Raw genomic sequence first — 17,569 nt, 5'->3', positions numbered from 1 at the left:
TTAGCAATGAGATATTATTTTCTCTTAGTTAGGTTTACCGCGAAATCTGAGTTTCAATTCACCAATGAGCAAAAGAATAGGATTCTCACCAACCTACCTATAGGACGATTCGATGCTCATGATAATGATGACTATGAGGCAATAGATGATGATATGTTAGATGACGGATCGGATGTAGAAGATCCCGATTTTTTAGATTAGAAGTTTTTAATGTTTGTTTTATTTACTTTTGATTGTAATAAGTGAAATTTTTTTTTCCAAATGAATAACATGTTATTTGAATATCATGTGTGAGTTTGATTCTATTTTCGCAATCATAATAAATACTAAATAAAATGAATAATGACTAAGTTCGGTGAGGGTGGATACAAATCAATGAACCTGGTTTCCTTATTGAGAGTTAGGGGGCCTTAGTAGTGGGAACGATTTTACTGATCCCAGCTCTCCCTCAATATGGTTAACTTTGGAACAAAGATAAGTTTCGAGCCTGAGAATTAAGTCATATAGGATGATTAGAAACACACTTAGAAAATAAAGATGACTTGTTTTTCTAAGTATAGAAACCCGCTCTAATAATAAATAAAGACCTATATAATTTTTTCATAAGAAGTCATAATAAATAGGTCCGAGATATGTTTGTTTAGAATAAGTTTTTGCCTTAGAGCCTATTAGGAAAAGTTCTAACATGTTTCTTTTAACTGTTAGAACTCTGCTACAATGTCTCTCCGAAGATCTGCTCGCACCAACGGGAACGCTTCCAACGATGTTCCAGCGACCAATGCGGTCCCTACCGTTCGCCGAAGGGGAGTGCGTGCTACTGCTCGCCGCAACGCGCCGGCACAGCCAGCTGACAACACTGCAGAGATTGCCAGACTGCGACAGCAAGTCGAGGAACTTCTGCAACAACAACGCCAACAGGCTCAATCTCAGCCTCAGCCTCCACCACAGCCGTAGCCGCAGCCAATGGCCCCAGCACCCCAACAAGTTGGTCCATATGGGGGATGGCCTATGACGAATTACGCTCCATATCCTGTACAGCACATGGAGCCAGTGTACGAAAGGTTCCGCAAGCAGCACGCTCCGAACTTCGAAGGGACTACGGACCCCTTTGAAGCAGAAGAATGGCTAAGGAATGTGGAGCCGATCCTAGCCCACATGAACCTCAATAATGCTGACCGCATATCCTGCGTCTCGTCTTTACTCAAGAAAGATGCCAGGATATGGTGGGATTTGGTCCAGCAATCCCACGATGCTGCCACCATGACGTGGACCCGATTTGTGGAGCTCTTCCACAAGAAGTACTACAATTCAGCAGTGCTTGCTACGAGAATTGAGGAGTTCACCAATCTGAAGCAAGGGAATTTAACAGTGGCAGAATATGCTCGTCAGTTCGACCGCTTAGCAAAGTTCGCAGCAGAGTTGGTTCCAACCGACTATCTAAGGGTGAACAAGTTTGTTAGAGGACTCCAACCAAAGATCGAGATGGGGGTGAAGCTAGCAAACCCGGGAAACACTTCATATGTCGACGTTCTCGAGACGACAATTGAAGTAGAAAGGTTGCAGGCCAACGTGAGCAAAGAAGAAGCTAGCAAGCCTGAACCCAGACAGCAGAGCCAACCTCAGGCCAGTCGGAACAACAATCAGCCTGGCAATAGTGGCAACAGTCAGTCCAACAATAATGGTAACGGACAGAAGAGAAGGCATCCTGACAACAAGCAAGCCGACAACAATAAAAGGGCACGACCAAATAATGGGGGAAATAGGTCGAGCTACGTGGAATATCCGCCATGTGCCAAATGTCAGAAGAAGCATCCTGGAGAATGTCGCGCCAACACCAAGGAGTGTTTCAACTGTGGTCAAGAAGGGCATCGTAAAAGAGACTGTCCTCAGCAAAAGCCAGAAGGGAAGAAGGACGAAAAGATAGTTCCTGCTCGGGTTTTTGCTTTAACCCAAGGAGAGGGGGATGCTAGCAACAAGGTGGTCACAGGTCAGGTTTCCATCCTCAATAAATTATATCATGTATTATTTGATTCGGGAGCCACTCATTCGTATATTTCGTTAGGAATGATAGATAAACTAGACAAACCTAGTGAAAGATTTAGAACTAGGTTTGCAACCGAGTTGCCTTCGGGCAAAGTAGTTCTATCATCGCGAATTGTACGAGGCGTACCAATCAAGATTGAGGACAAGGAACTAGAAGGAGACCTGATAGAGCTGATGATCAAAGACTTCGACGTCATACTAGGCATGGATTGGCTAGCACGGCATGGCGCAACGATCGACTGCAGACGCAAGAAGGTGACATTCGATACTCCTGACGGCCAGAAACTGTGCTTCATGGGACAAGCTTCAGGACTACGCACACCGTTAGTGTCATCTCTCAAAGCTCAGAGAATGATGGAGAAAGGATGCCAAGCATTCTTAGCCAACATCACGAATGTGGAGAAGGAGACATCACTCAAAGTTGGAGATGTTCGAGTCATACAAGAATTTCCAGAAGTATTTCCCGATGACTTGCCAGGATTGCCGCCAACTAGAGAAATAGACTTCACGATAGAATTAGTACCGGGCACCGAGCCTATCTCTAAGGCACCATACCGGATGGCACCTACGGAACTCAAGGAGTTAAAGACACAGCTACAAGAACTCCTAGACTTGGGTTTCATTAGGCCAAGCCATTCACCATGGGGAGCTCCGGTACTATTCGTGAAGAAGAAGGACGGAAGTATGCGCATGTGCATAGACTACCGTGAGCTGAATAAAGTAACAATTAAGAACAAATACCCGTTACCTCGGATTGATGATTTGTTTGATCAACTCCGAGGCGCGACTGTATTTTCTAAGATCGATTTACGGTCTGGGTATCATCAGCTCAAGGTAAAGGGAGAAGATATCCCTAAGACAGCCTTTAGGACTCGTTATGGACATTACGAGTTCTTGGTTATGTCTTTTGGTCTTACTAACGCGCCAGCCGCGTTTATGGACTTAATGAATAGGGTCTTCAAAGACTACTTGGATAAATTCGTCGTTGTGTTCATCGACGACATTTTAATTTACTCCAAGGATGAAGTGGAGCACGAGGAACACTTGAGGATGATTTTGACGCGATTGAAGGAGCACCAACTCTACGCGAAGTTCAAGAAATGCGAGTTTTGGCTTTCACAAGTGGCGTTCCTCGGGCACATCATATCAAAAGACGGAGTTGCAGTAGATCCATCGAAGGTAGAGGCCGTGAAGGATTGGCCTAGACCAAAGAACGCGTCGGAAGTAAGAAGCTTCTTAGGGCTAGCAGGTTACTATAGAAAGTTTGTAGAGGGCTTTTCTAAGATAGCCACTCCACTCACCAACCTGACCCGGAAGCAACAAAAGTTTAACTGGAGTGATAAGTGTGAGGAAAGCTTCCAGTTGCTTAAGGATAAGCTTTGCTCAACACCAGTACTTAGTGTCCCAACACCCAACGACAAGTTCGTTGTCTACTGTGATGCATCAAAGTTAGGATTGGGATGCGTACTGATGCAAAATGACAAGGTGATAGCTTACGCCTCACGTCAGTTAAAGGAGTATGAACAACGCTATCCAACTCACGATATGGAGTTGGCAGCGGTGGTCTTTGCGTTAAAAATCTGGCGCCATTATCTTTACGGAGAACGGTGCGAGATTTATACGGACCACAAAAGTTTAAAATACTTCTTTACTCAGAAGGAGCTTAACATGAGGCAGCGCCGGTGGTTGGAATTAGTAAAGGATTACGACTGCGAAATCCTATACCACCCGGGGAAGGCAAACGTAGTTGCCGATGCACTTAGCCGAAAAAGTTATGGGAACTTAGCAGCCTTATCCGGAATAGAAAAGCCGCTTCAGCGGGAGCTGATCAGTGCCGGAATCGAAATGGTTGTAGGCAAGCTGGCTAACTTGTCTATCCAATCAAATCTGCTAGAAGACATACGGAATGGTCAGAGACATGATGGCACACTAGCAACACACATGGATGCAGTCAGAGACGACAAGACTACAGATTTCTCAATATCCAGTCAAGGTTTATTGAGGTATAAGGATCGGGTATGCGTGCCAGACGATCAAAGAATTAAGAAGACGATCCTAAAAGAAGCGCACAGCACCCCATACTCAGTTCATCCAGGGTCTACCAAGATGACTCATGACATCAAGGCAGTCTATTGGTGGCCTGGGATGAAGAAAGACATAGCGGAGTATGTATCCAAGTGTCTGGTATGCCAGCAAGTGAAAGCAGAGCATCAACGGCCTGCTGGATTATTGCAACCGCTTAGCATACCGGAATGGAAGTGGGACGATATAGCCATGGACTTCGTGACGGGTCTGCCAAAGACAAATAAGCAGCATGATTCTGCTTGGATAGTCATTGATAGACTAACCAAGTCGGCTCATTTTCTGCCTGTTAAGACTTCTTATACGGCAGACCAATATGCAGACATCTACATCCAAGAGATTGTACGATTGCATGGAATCCCCAAGACGATAGTATCAGATAGAGGATCAGTGTTTACGTCAAGATTTTGGAGAAGCTTACAGCAAGCCATGGGTACTAAGTTAAGTCTTAGTACAGCTTTCCATCCTCAGACAGATGGGCAGTCAGAGCGTACGATTCAGATCTTAGAGGATATGCTACGCGCATGTGTACTTGACTTTGGAGGATCGTGGAACAAGTACTTACCGCTGATCGAGTTCTCGTACAACAACAGCTACCAGTCGACGATCGAGATGGCACCTTATGAGTTGCTATATGGAAGAAGGTGCCGATCACCGTTGCACTGGGACGAGGTAGGAGAATGGCAGCTTCTAGGGCCCGAAGCTGTTAGGCAAGCTCAAGAAGCAGTAACGCTTATTAGACAGCGTATGCTTGCTGCTTAAAGCCGTCAGAAAAGCTATGCGGATACCAAGCGACGCGATGTGGAGTTCCAAGTTGGAGATCAAGTCTTCCTGAAGATATCTCCTATGAAGGGTGTCAAGCGGTTCGGGAAGAAAGGCAAGCTCAGTCCCCGATTCATAGGTCCTTTTGAGATATTGGACAAAGTGGGACCAGTTGCGTATAGACTAGCCCTACCGCCAGCACTAGCCGATAGTCACAACGTCTTCCACATTTCGATGCTACGCAAATATGTGTCAGACCCATCTCACGTCCTCAAGTACGATACCATAGCGCTCCAGAAAGACTTAAGTTACGAGGAACGACCGGTTAGCATCCTAGATAGGGGGATGAAGCAGTTACGGTCCAAGAGCTTTCCTATAGTTAAAGTCCTATGGAGCAATAGTTCTGAACGCGAGGCAACGTGGGAGTTGGAAGAGGACATGCAGAGCCGGTATCCGGAGTTATTTGGTAAGTAAATTTCGAGGACGAAATTCTTTTTAGTAGGGGAGAATTGTAGAGTCCAAGAACTTTACTTAGCTAATTGTTTAGTAGAATTATAGTATATTTAGTGTTATCCTTGTTACTTTGGATTTTTGGTTCAGACCAGGAGTTATTTGGACACTCATAGTAGTACTTATAGATTTTCTAAGTTTAACCTATAGTTTAAGAATATTAAGTATAACCTAAGGTTTGATTAATGTGACTGATATTAAGGATTATATTATTATATTATAAGGTTTAGACATCAACCAATAGGATTTTAAGCACATGTTATGAATGGTAATTAAGGATTAAGTATTTTTGAGGATTAAATTAAATAAGGGTAAAGTTTGAATGTTATAGGGTCAGTCAGCAGCTTTGAGTACGTTGAGGGCTTAGTCAAGGCTGTTTACTCCATTCAAACTTAGCTAAAAATGTGTAAATTCGTGTTTAAATATTCAGCGTATGCCGATATATCGCAGCTATAGGGGGCGATATATCGCAACACGTAGATACGGAAAACACGAATTGATGCACGGTCGCCTCGGGAACAAAGGTCCAGGCGATATATCGCCTATAGGGGGCGATATATCGCCTCCACCAGCATGTTTTCAAATACTTTTGAATTCTTTTCCTTTCAGCCATTCAAACTCCTTCAGCAGTCCAGCATCTTCTGAACGAGTCTTCAGCCTCTGCTGAACGATTATTCAAATGATTTTCACCTAAAAAGCCATTATTTTTATTCAAGTAAAATCAAGATATTTTCATTCCCAAACTCTATAAATAGGACCTAGTACCCAGCCATTATTCACCATTTGCTCTAAGTTCAGAAGCTGCTAGTGTTAAGTGAGTGTGAGAGTGTAAACACTTGGTTTGGGGGAAAAACTATAAGCTTAAACATCATAAGCTTATCAAACACTTTGGGAAGTGAGTTCTATAGTATTTCGGTGAAGGTTAGATTGATCTTGCAATCTTTGAGGTAAACCCAAAACTCTAGTTCCTTTCTGTATTTTATGTTATTTTCCTTTCTCAAAACCTTCTACTCAGTCCCCTAACCTTATTCTTATTTTGGTTAGGGAATCCAAGCTCTTAAGCATATAAGTCGGTAAGTATGTTTTTTTTATGGTTTAGTCTTTCCATCTCTTTCATTTCATCTCCTTTCTTAGACTCACTCTTTCTTATGGTTTTAGGAGTGTTCCAAAAGTCCCAACTCAGTCCATAATCCCGGTAACTTTGGTAAGGAAAATAGGCTAGAATCAACATGTTATGTGTTTATGTTATCTATATGTTTTATGTTATTAAAAGTATTATGATATGTATATGTGTATGTTTGTAGGCTTGGGCATATGACCCATATGACTAACAAGACCCCAAATGGGTTATGAGCATATGACCTACTTAGCTAGTAGGACCCCACTAATCCCATGGGCATATGCTTGTTTAGTCTATGGGACCCCAAGTAATAATGGCCATTATAATAAGTGTATGTTATATGTATTATGTTAAGTCTTTATGTTTTTATGAAATTACGTATATGACGTTGTGTTAGATTTTCCTTACTGGGCATTAGGCTCATTCCTTTCTGTTTTATGTGCAGGAAAATAAGCTTAGAGGCGGTAAGATTCGTGGCGCTTGGAGGATGTGTATCGATGATGAATGGAGTCAAGGGGCCGAGCGTTAATCGATTCGAGGATGTAGTTTCGGTTTTATATCTTTTTATATGTATTTTCCGCACTAATTATGTAATGTTTTATTATTTTAAATTATGTTTTTGTTTTAAAGACAATGGGATCCCATATCCGTTTTGGTATTTACCTTGTAAATAACTCTTATTTTGCAAGTTATTCAATAAATTATGGTATTTTCGCAAATGTAAGTTCTTTTAAGGATTTTATGTATAGTTTCGTTAATGGTCCAAATAGTCTAGATTAGTGGGCCATTACATTTATAATTCGTACATGCTACTAAGTTCAATATATTAATTATACATTAAGGTTTAAAATATTACCTCCAATATAAAATCCTCCAAAGCTTGATCTCACCAACAAAGTTGTCAACAAAATACCTACTCAAATATAACAATATACCAAAAAATAATAAAAAAGTTAACAAAATATAAAGAAAAATATCATAAAGCTATATTGTAACTAAATAAACAATAAAATGCTTAAAGAAAACAAATAATTTGTTATATGTACACATTTGTTTACTTAAACCCGAAATAAATTTTTTTTTTTTTAAAAGTTAACAACTCACATAAATAAAAATCGACTATAAATATCCTAACTAAATCAATAATAAAATATAACTTAAAAAAAACAAACAATTTTAATATATACCTATTTAACCAATTAAACCCAAAATTTAAAAATAATTTTAAAAAGTTAACAAAATATAAACAAAAATTTACTAATAATAATCAAACTAAACATTTAATAAAATGAAACTTATACAAAATATATACATTAATCTATATATAAACTCATTTACATAGTAAATTCGAAATTTAATTAAATTTAAAAAAATAAGTTAATAAAACTATCTAAAAATTAAAAATCCGAAATATAGTCAATTTATAAAAAAAAAATTCACAAAAATTATATTTAAATCATAAAAATTAATAAAATTACACTTACTTGTGGTAATTGTGCAATGTGGGTTCTTGATGTAGAAAACCCCAAAAATCCAATGAAGATTATGGGTTTTCAAATTATATCTTCAAAAAACAAAATCTAACAAAAAAATCCAAAAAAAACTATATATAAGTTTCATAAACATATATAAATCATTATTTTAACATTAAAATTGAAAAAAAATGGTTGAAAACGTACCTAAATGGGGAGAACCTCGGTTGGGCGCCGCTGGTTTGGGAGGAAAACGGTCTGAAATTATGGTAGGAGTGAAATGGGGCTCGGCTGGGACGATGAGGGTTTTATTATGGGAGACCCAGTTGCGTCAGTGGCCCACTGACGGTAACGGGCGTTTGCGTCAGTGGGGCACTGACGCAAACGGAAAAGTAAAACGCGCGTTTTACTTTGCCGTTTGCGTCAATGCCCCACTGATGCAAACGCCCCGTTACCGTCAGTGGGCCATTGACGCCGTTAACAGCCCGTTTGCGTCAGTGCCCCACTGACACAAACGGTTCCATTAAACAGCGTCAGTGTACGTTATGACGCAATTGAGCCCTCATTTGTGGCAGTGTCCAACTGCCACAAATGCTAATTCTTGGTCAACAGCGTCAGTCAACTGCGTTGACTGACGCGTTTGACTGACACAATTGCCCTTTTTTGTAGTAGTGTAACAATTAATCCAAAGTCTCCGAAATAAGCTCCCTTATCTACTATTTATAGAAAAATTAATGAATCAAGGGAATTCAAAAGACTTCAATTGATTGGGCCACATGTCAATTTTTCTAATTTCAATTTTTCATTTCTTTCTCCTTCTTTCATACCAATATCTAAAATATGAGTGCGGAGCTGTTGTCTTGCCTCTTCATTCGAATAGAACTCTAAGCTCTTCTTCAATATATAAATATTTATATGTATTATAGAATTATAATAAAATAAAGTTCACACATTAAAGTTATTGATAACATTTAGTGAATAAAAATGTCACTAAAACTATAGTGATATAAAGCTAGCTTCACACATAAACTTTTAGCAAGTGCAAGAATTTATTCAATAAGAAAGAAATGCTAAAGGGCAGTTGTATTATTGGTGCCTAACACTATAAAAAATTTTATATAATGTTATTAATCCAATCCAATATTAAATTTCATATATTTAAATTTAATAATTATTATAATATATTACTAACTAATTATAAAACAAGTGGTATTGAGCTGAGCAACACTCTATAATACACATAAAGTGATACTATACTTGCTATTCATAAATGGTCAACACACTCGAGTGCAATCATTAATTGTTCCAAACTCAAATTCTTTTGTCCAAACTCACAAACATAGCAGTACTCAAAAATTTCTCTATACTGCCGTCACAAAAGACCTCTCACTACAATAAAATAGAGGTTTTATGACTTTAATTGGGAGACATTGGAAGTCTACAATGTCTCCCAATTGGGGAGACGTTGCTGCTAGGGTCATTGTAGGTATATTTCCCACGTCTCCCAATGGGAGATGTGGGAAGTGACTCACCTCTCCCAATGGGAGACGTGGGAAGTCCCTAGGAGACATCCAACGTCTTCCATTGGGAGAGGTGAGTCACTTCCCACGTCTCCCACCTCTCCCAGTGGGAGACATTGAAAGTCTCATCCATTTAAAAAAAATAAATTAAATAAATTTATAATTAATATTATTTGAATTTGATTTAATAATTAATTAAATTGAAATAATATTAATTTAAATTGAAATTATTTTAATCTAAATTTAAATTGATTTAATAATCAATTAAATTGAAAGAAAAAAATATATTTGTTAGACATATAATTAATATTATTTTAATTTAATTTAATAATTAATTAAATTGAAATAATATTAATTTAAATTGAAATTATTTTAATTTAAATTGAAATGATTTTAATCTAAATTTAAATTGATTTAATAATCAATTAAATTGAAAGAAAAAAATATATTTGTTAGACATATATAAGAAATACAATATTTGTTAGACATATTCAAAATGAACAAATATTGCATTGTGTATGAAGAAAGAGTTAAAAAATAAAAAAAAAAACCTATCAACGAGGTCGGTAACTTTGGATTATCGGCAACATATATGTCGCTCATTCTTGTCGCAACTCATCAATTTGTGCCTCTGTATATGATGTGCTTGTTAGGTGCAAGAAATATAAAGTAATATATTAATTAATTATTTGATTACATTTATAGTTCCACACTTAAGACATGGACAATAAGTAAAATTTGGGTCTTTCACATTTTCCGAACAAAACCTTAAGAACAAATCGACCTCATTCCTATATTCCGCAGATAACCTATTCGCTGACATCCACTGTTTATCCATATATTCTCCTATGTCTATGGAAAAGAAAAGAAACAGCACTAAATAAGCACGTGATAAAATTGTATGTCTATATAAAACTAATTTTTTATTATCCTAGATAAAATCAGGCAGCATTTCCCCTATAATAGTGACCTAACCATCTGCATGTGAATAGCAAAACAAACAATTCAAACAACATACAATAAGTTTCTTCCTTATAGCTCCGCAGCACACAGTCAAATTTCTCAGAACCAACTTCACTAATACACACAAGTTTTCAACCTTCCGTTATCACCGCAGCACACAATTTAATCTCAGAACCTACTTCACTATGGATGAATATTTAAGATATTCAAACTCCTCTAACATTTGTTTAATAATATTAAAAGTAGAAGTAAAATAATATATATGTACCTCTTGCAATCTTTAATCCAAAAGCTAGCAAAATTACTTCACATAGTAATCAAATTCGCCATTAAATCCACAAACAAATAAAATAAAATTAATAAATAATAAATAAAACATCACTAAATATCTAGCAATATATAACGTATTATTGTAATTTTAGAAACTTAATTACCTCAAATGTGTGATTGATATAGGAATTTTGATGCAAAATACTCTCTAAAATATCACCACAAAAATCACAACCTATGAAATTAAATTAATTAATATGTTAAATATTATTAAACAAATATCACTACATATCTAATAATAGAAAATGATATTGGTAAACAAATAAAAAAAATCCCAATGTGCCACAAATTATAACCTAAAAAAAAAATCAATATAAAATTTCATAACCTATAAACTTAATAATTAACAAAAACATAAAAATTTTCATATATTTATATTTTATAAATGATTTAATAAATTTATTTTAACATAACTATATATATAACAAAATAGTTACAATTTAAAAAAAATTCAAATATACAAAAATATATCTAAATTTCGAAATAAAAAATGATAAAAATTTAAAAAAATCATGAACATATATACTCTAATGAAATCTATACAATGTGATAGGTTAAATTAAAAAAAAACTAAAAAATCATAAATCCCTAAAAACTTCCATGGAAAAACCACAAAATCCTACAATGTATATAAAAAAATGCATAAAAATGTAAAACTAACACAAAAGCATGTATATTACTCATCCTAATGCAAAACCTTTGATTTATTTGCAAAATAATTAACTAAAAATCAATAAAATAAAAAAAAACTTACCTTAGAACCCTAAAAAACGCAGCCCCAATTTTCTCTCCTCTAGTTTTGCATGCTCTCGGGTTGGTGTAATGTGAGGAAGACAAAGATTTTGGTGATATATGAAGGGAGCACATCCAACGTCTCCCACTGGGAGACGTGCCACGTGTCCCACGTCTCCCAGTGGGAGACGTTGGATGTAGTCCCATGCACATCCAACGTCTCCCACTGGGAGACGTGGGACACGTGGCACGTCTCCCAGTGGGAGACGTTGGATGTAGTCTCATGCACATCCAACGTCTCCCATTGGGAGACGTGCCACGTGTCCCACGTCTCCCAATGAGAGACGTTGGATGTACCCATAAACACTACCCCAGCCTATTTCCAACGTCTTTTATCATTTTTAATGTCTTCCAATTATAGCAATTAATATACACTTTCAATGTCTTACATCATTAGACATTTAAAACCCCTGATAAGTTTTAATGTCTTACACCATTGGTGTAAGACATTGTAAGGAGTCATTGTATATCAAATTTGTTGTAGTGTCTTGAATTTTTTCTCTAAAATAAATTGATTGTTATGATTAATTTTTTCTTCATTTAAATTAAATATAAGTCTGTGTCTGAATTATTTTACAAAATACATAATTCATAAAATACTTTATCAAAACAATCAGTACAAAAATATATAAACCCCAAAAAAATTATTTTAATATTTTATTATTTATACTAGAACCAACTTACTATCCTATAGTTTTCGAAAGAAAAAAAACTTACTATCCTATAGTTTAGAGTATTAATATTTGGATCTTACAAATAAGATTTCTTAGTAGTACTCTAAAGTTTAACTAATGTCATTTTAGTATTTTGACTATGGTAAGAGCATCTCTAATCCATTACTCTATATATATGGTGTTACACCAATATCAAAAGGGAAATTTCACTTTTTATCTCTAATAATACCTAATATTACCAAAAAATCCCAACATTAATAATATTTTCAAATTAATGCTAAGCTTTTCCCTCCTACCGAAAATACCCTTCCCATTCAATCTCAGCCTTCTCTCTCTCAGTCTCGGTTTCTCTCTCTTTCAGTCTCACAAAAATCCCCCAAAAACCATCGAACCCCCACCTCCGTCGAGCCGTCGAGCCGCCATCTCCGTCGAGCCGTCGAGCCCGCATCTCCGTCGAGCTCCCACCTTCTCCGTCGAGCCCCCACCTTCTCCCATTTCTCCGGCGATCTCGAGCCCACTGCAAACTCCCATTTTTCTGTCAAACCCGAGACCCACGGAGCATATTTCCTTCAAAGTTTAAAAAACTAAGGTAAAATCTTGAACCCAAGTCCATATTTGCTTTATATCGTTGTTGAATCTGTGATTTGTGGAATGGGTTGTCCGATTTTGTGGGAAATTTTTCTGGGTTTGAACCAGTGGCTCGATAGGTTCGATTATGGTTCGATAGTAGGCTCGATAAGGTAGTTTGAACAGTTCGATGATGGATCGATTATGGCTCGATATGAGCTCGACATGAGCTCGATAAGAGCTCGGTAGGATATGTTGTATTATATTACAAGGGCTCGATAGGTTCGATAATGGTTCGATATGAGACTAGACTGTAGCTCGATGGTTATTTATCTAGACAGACAGATTTTTCATAGCTCGATAGGTTCGATAATGGTTCGATATGAGACTAGACTGTAGCTCGATGGTTATTTATCTAGACAGACAGATTTTTCTTAGCTCGATAGGCTCGATGCTGGCTCGATAGGCTCGATAAATTTAGGTTGTTGATATTTCTCGATGGAACTCGATAGTTTTTCGATAGTGCTCGATAGGGTATGTTTCAGCTCGATGATAGCTCGATAGAGATCGATAGAGCTCGATGACAACTTATTTCAGTGTTTTTTTGAAATTTTTTTTATTCTGTTTTCTTACAAAAAAAATTTCATGTGTTGTTACAGATGCCTAAGTTGCTTGTTCCGTTCAGTGATCACTTTCCTGGTCGAGTGACATATCGGGGTAGTAGTACTTTAAATCACATCAAGACCAGGTTTTTGGAGCTCGGGCTGCTTGAAAGGGCTAAGGAATCCCCTTTTAAGCAATTCTTTTTGGCTTCGGAGTTTAATTTCTCCGGAGTCTTGGTGCATCAACTGTTGCTGAGGAAAATCGCCAGCAACAACGAAGATGAGGTGCATTTTTTCTTGGGGTCGAAGTCTTGTAGATTCGGCATGGGAGAGTTTGCCCTGGTGACGGGGTTGGATTTCAGTGCCTTCCCGTCACCAGAAGAGTTGGAAGGGCGTAATCTCAGTGATCGGTTGATAAAGGAGTATTTCAACGATGCTGAGAAAGTAAAGCTGTCACAGGTGGACCATGCTTTCAAGACTTGTACGGTTGTGGAAGATGTGTACAAGCTTGGTCTATGTCTGTTTGTTGAGGGGGTTCTGAATGCCATTGAGGGAAAACTGCACATTTGGCGAGATATTCTAAAAATTGTTGAGAATGTAGAGTACTTCTTCAGCTATCCATGGGGGAAGTACTCTTATAGGAGGCTATTGCATTCTTGTAAGAAGGACATGGTGAAGCAAAAGGCCAACTATGATGCCAAGAAGGATGCCAAGGTGCAGCAAGAGTCCAAATACAGTATGTATGGTTATGCCCCCGCCTTACAGTACTGGGCATATGAGGCTATCCAACAGCTTGCGGTGGAGCTTGTTGTGAGCTCGGGAAACATGTTCCCGAGGATGCTTAGCTGGTCGCATCGGAAGAACAAGGATTTCACCAAGTCCGTCATCGCACCGATATTATTGAAGAAGAATGTAAGTTATGTTGTTTTTTTTTATCTATATGCTTATATTTTATCATTATTTGAGTTAACCAAATGTTTTATGTTGTTTGCAGTTAATTGTTCTTCCGATGTTGAAGCCTCGGCCAGCAGAAAAAGACTATTACTTGTCTTTGACTGAGGGAGATCTTCCCCTTTATCCTGGGCTTGGCCAGGATCCCTCGGAGACTGATGAGGAGGAGGATGCGACTTTTGAGAAAATGGCAGAGAAAGTTTCTCAGGCTGCCGAGGCAGCCAAGATATTTATTGATGCTGCCCCGGGGGAGGAGGTTGCAGGTCCCACCCCTCCTATTCCCCCAGCCTCAGCCTCAGCCCCAGCCTCAACCTGTGCCCCAACATCAGCCCCAGCCTCAGCCCCAGCATCAACCTGTGCCCCAACATCAGCCCCAGCCTCAGTGTCAGCCCCAACACCAACCCCACCACCAGCCTCAGCCTCAGCCCCTGAGCTGGCCGACTTGATTGAGCGGTTGGACAGAGTCGAGGGTCGACAGGAGACCCTCTTGAAGAACCAGTCAGTGATCTTGGACGTACTCAGTCAGATCCTGACATTTGTTAAGGAGAAACCGAGGGGGTCCAATGAAGATTCAGAGTCAGAGTCATTGGATCTTCCGCTAGACTATGTTGATGATCCAACGACGCCCCCTACCATCATTGTGACACCAGATGCTGAGACTCCGGGAGTCATTATTGTCAACCCTGAGGATGTTGCTGGGGTTCAGTTTCAGAGGGCTAGACGCCAAAGACGCAAGCCAGATTGGTTTGAGGACTATACGGATCCCACGAGGAAAAGACCTCGCACTGCTGCAGCTGCACCAGCAGACGAGGCTACACAAGAGGCTACACATGTGCTGGACCCTCTCAAGAAGCCAGATCCCAAACAGTATAGGACAATGTGCAAGTGGCTTCTTGGAGACATGCCCAACAAGACCCCGCGGGATGTAAAGACTGGGAGTCACGGTCCAGCATGGTTTCTGACGTTGAAGACACCCCAGTCGTGGCTCAATGATGGGGTAAGCAATTTATACCTAATTATGGACTATTTTCAATTTTACATGTTTTATTTTTACTGACTCGATGTGAGCTCGATAGGAGTTCGATAGTAGTTCGACATGGATGTTAAAATAGGGGTTGTTCTTTACTATTTCAGAGTGGCTCGATGTGAGCTCGATGGAGCTCGATAGGTAGTTCGATAGGGATGTTAAAATAGATTGTTTTTTTACTGTTTTAGAGTGGCTCGATGTGAGCTCGATATTAGTTCGATAGGGATGTTAAAAGCTCGATGTGAGTTCGATATGAGTTCGATAGTGAAAATTCCCTTAACAAAGTGGCTCGATGTGAGCTCGATGGAGCTCGATAGGGAGTTCGATAGGGATGTTAAAATAGGTTGTCTTTACTATTTCATGATGGCTCGATGTGCGCTCGATAGGTAGTTCGATAGGGATGTTAAAGTAGGTTATTTTTACTGTTTCATACTGGCTCGATGTGAGCTCGATAGGAGTTCGATAGTAGTTCGACATGGATGTTAAAATAGGGGTTGTTCTTTACTGTTTCAGAGTGGCTCGATGTGAGCTCGATGGAGCTCGATAGGTAGTTTGATAGGGATGTTAAAATAGATTGTTTTTTTTACTGTTTTAGAGTGGCTCGATGTGAGCTCGATATTAGTTCGATAGTAGTTCGATAGGGATGTTAAAAGCTCGATGTGAGTTCGATATGAGCTCGATTGAGCTCGATAGGGAGTTCGATAGGGATGTTAAAATAGGTTGTCTTTACTATTTCATGATGGCTCGATAGGTAGTTCGATAGGGATGTTAAAGTAGGTTATTTTTACTGTTTCAGACTGGCTCGATGTGAGCTCGATAGTAGTTCGATGGTAGCTCGATAGGGATGTTAAAGTAGTTTGTTTTTTTACTGTTTCATACTGGCTCGATATGAGCTCGATATGAGTTCGATGTGAGCTCGATGGAGCTCGACATCAGCATTTTATGATGGTTTTTGCTAATTTTTTTATCGTACTCTCTTTTGCAGCATATTGATGCGGCAGAACACATGCTTCGTATGCGTCGCAAGTATTTTCCCAATATATATCGACAGAATGCAGTTGTGATGAACAGTTATTTCTCACAAGTGATACCTGCCCGATATGATCAGTTCAAGAAAACAGCCGACAAAACAAAGTATTATTGGGATGCTGACATTATGTCCATGTTGACCGGCATCGAGCAGCAGTTTCTGGCATCTTGGGGAGGAGTTGAGGATGTATATTGGTGCCAGAACTATGGACAACAACATTGGTTTGCCATTGAGGCTTCCATTTCTAGTTGGACTCTGACTGTTTACGATTCAGACAACTCGGTGATTAGTGACGCAAAGCTTGAGGATATTATGAGTCCATGGTGCTTTATGCTACCTTCTCTGTTAATGCAGAGTAAACTGTTTACTGATAGCTTGATGTTGAAGATTCCATCAGCAGGAAATAGGCCGCATCAGTTCACATTGCGTCGCAAACAGAAACACGAGCTCCCTCAGTCAAAGAGAAGGTAACAAACATCATCTTCATACTAATTTTGTTTCTAACTAAATTTATAGTAATGTGCACTTAATATATTTTTTTTTTTACAGTGGGGATTGTGGTGTGTATGCTATCAAGTATATTGAGCATCTAATGGTCGGTCTTCCATTGGAAGCTATCTGCGATGAAAATATGGAGGTGTTCAGGAACAAGTGGACCACAGACTTGTGGTATCAAAATTTGTTACCTTGATGATTGTATATATACAGGGTCTTTACATGTACAGTTTGTTGTTCACATTTTTTTATAATTTTCATGGGCTGTTATCGAGCTAATATCAAGCTATATCGAACTGTTATTGAATTATCAAAATTTGTTACCTTCATAAAAAGAGTTTATTAATACAACAAGTTCAAATGGGAAAAAAGAGTTTAAAGCCTAGCTTTGCCATAAACATAACTTTTCAGAAAAATCAAATAAAAAGAGTTTATTAATACAACAAGTTCAAATGGGAAAAAAAAGTTTAAAGCCTAGCTTTGCATGTAGCCCTGTTGTGGCCAAGACCACCACACATGCTACACTTGCGATGACTGGGAATGATTTCTCCATTCGATGGAGTGCGGTTTGTCTTCCTTCTTCCCACCTTATTCTTCTTCGGTCGACCAACTGGTTGTTTTTCAACGGG

The sequence above is a fragment of the Humulus lupulus genome, chromosome 7, assembly GCF_963169125.1.
Source record: "Humulus lupulus chromosome 7, drHumLupu1.1, whole genome shotgun sequence".
NCBI classification, from domain to species: Eukaryota; Viridiplantae; Streptophyta; class Magnoliopsida; order Rosales; family Cannabaceae; genus Humulus; species Humulus lupulus.
The sequence above is the reverse complement of the archived record's forward strand: the minus strand, read 5'-3'. Positions refer to the sequence as shown.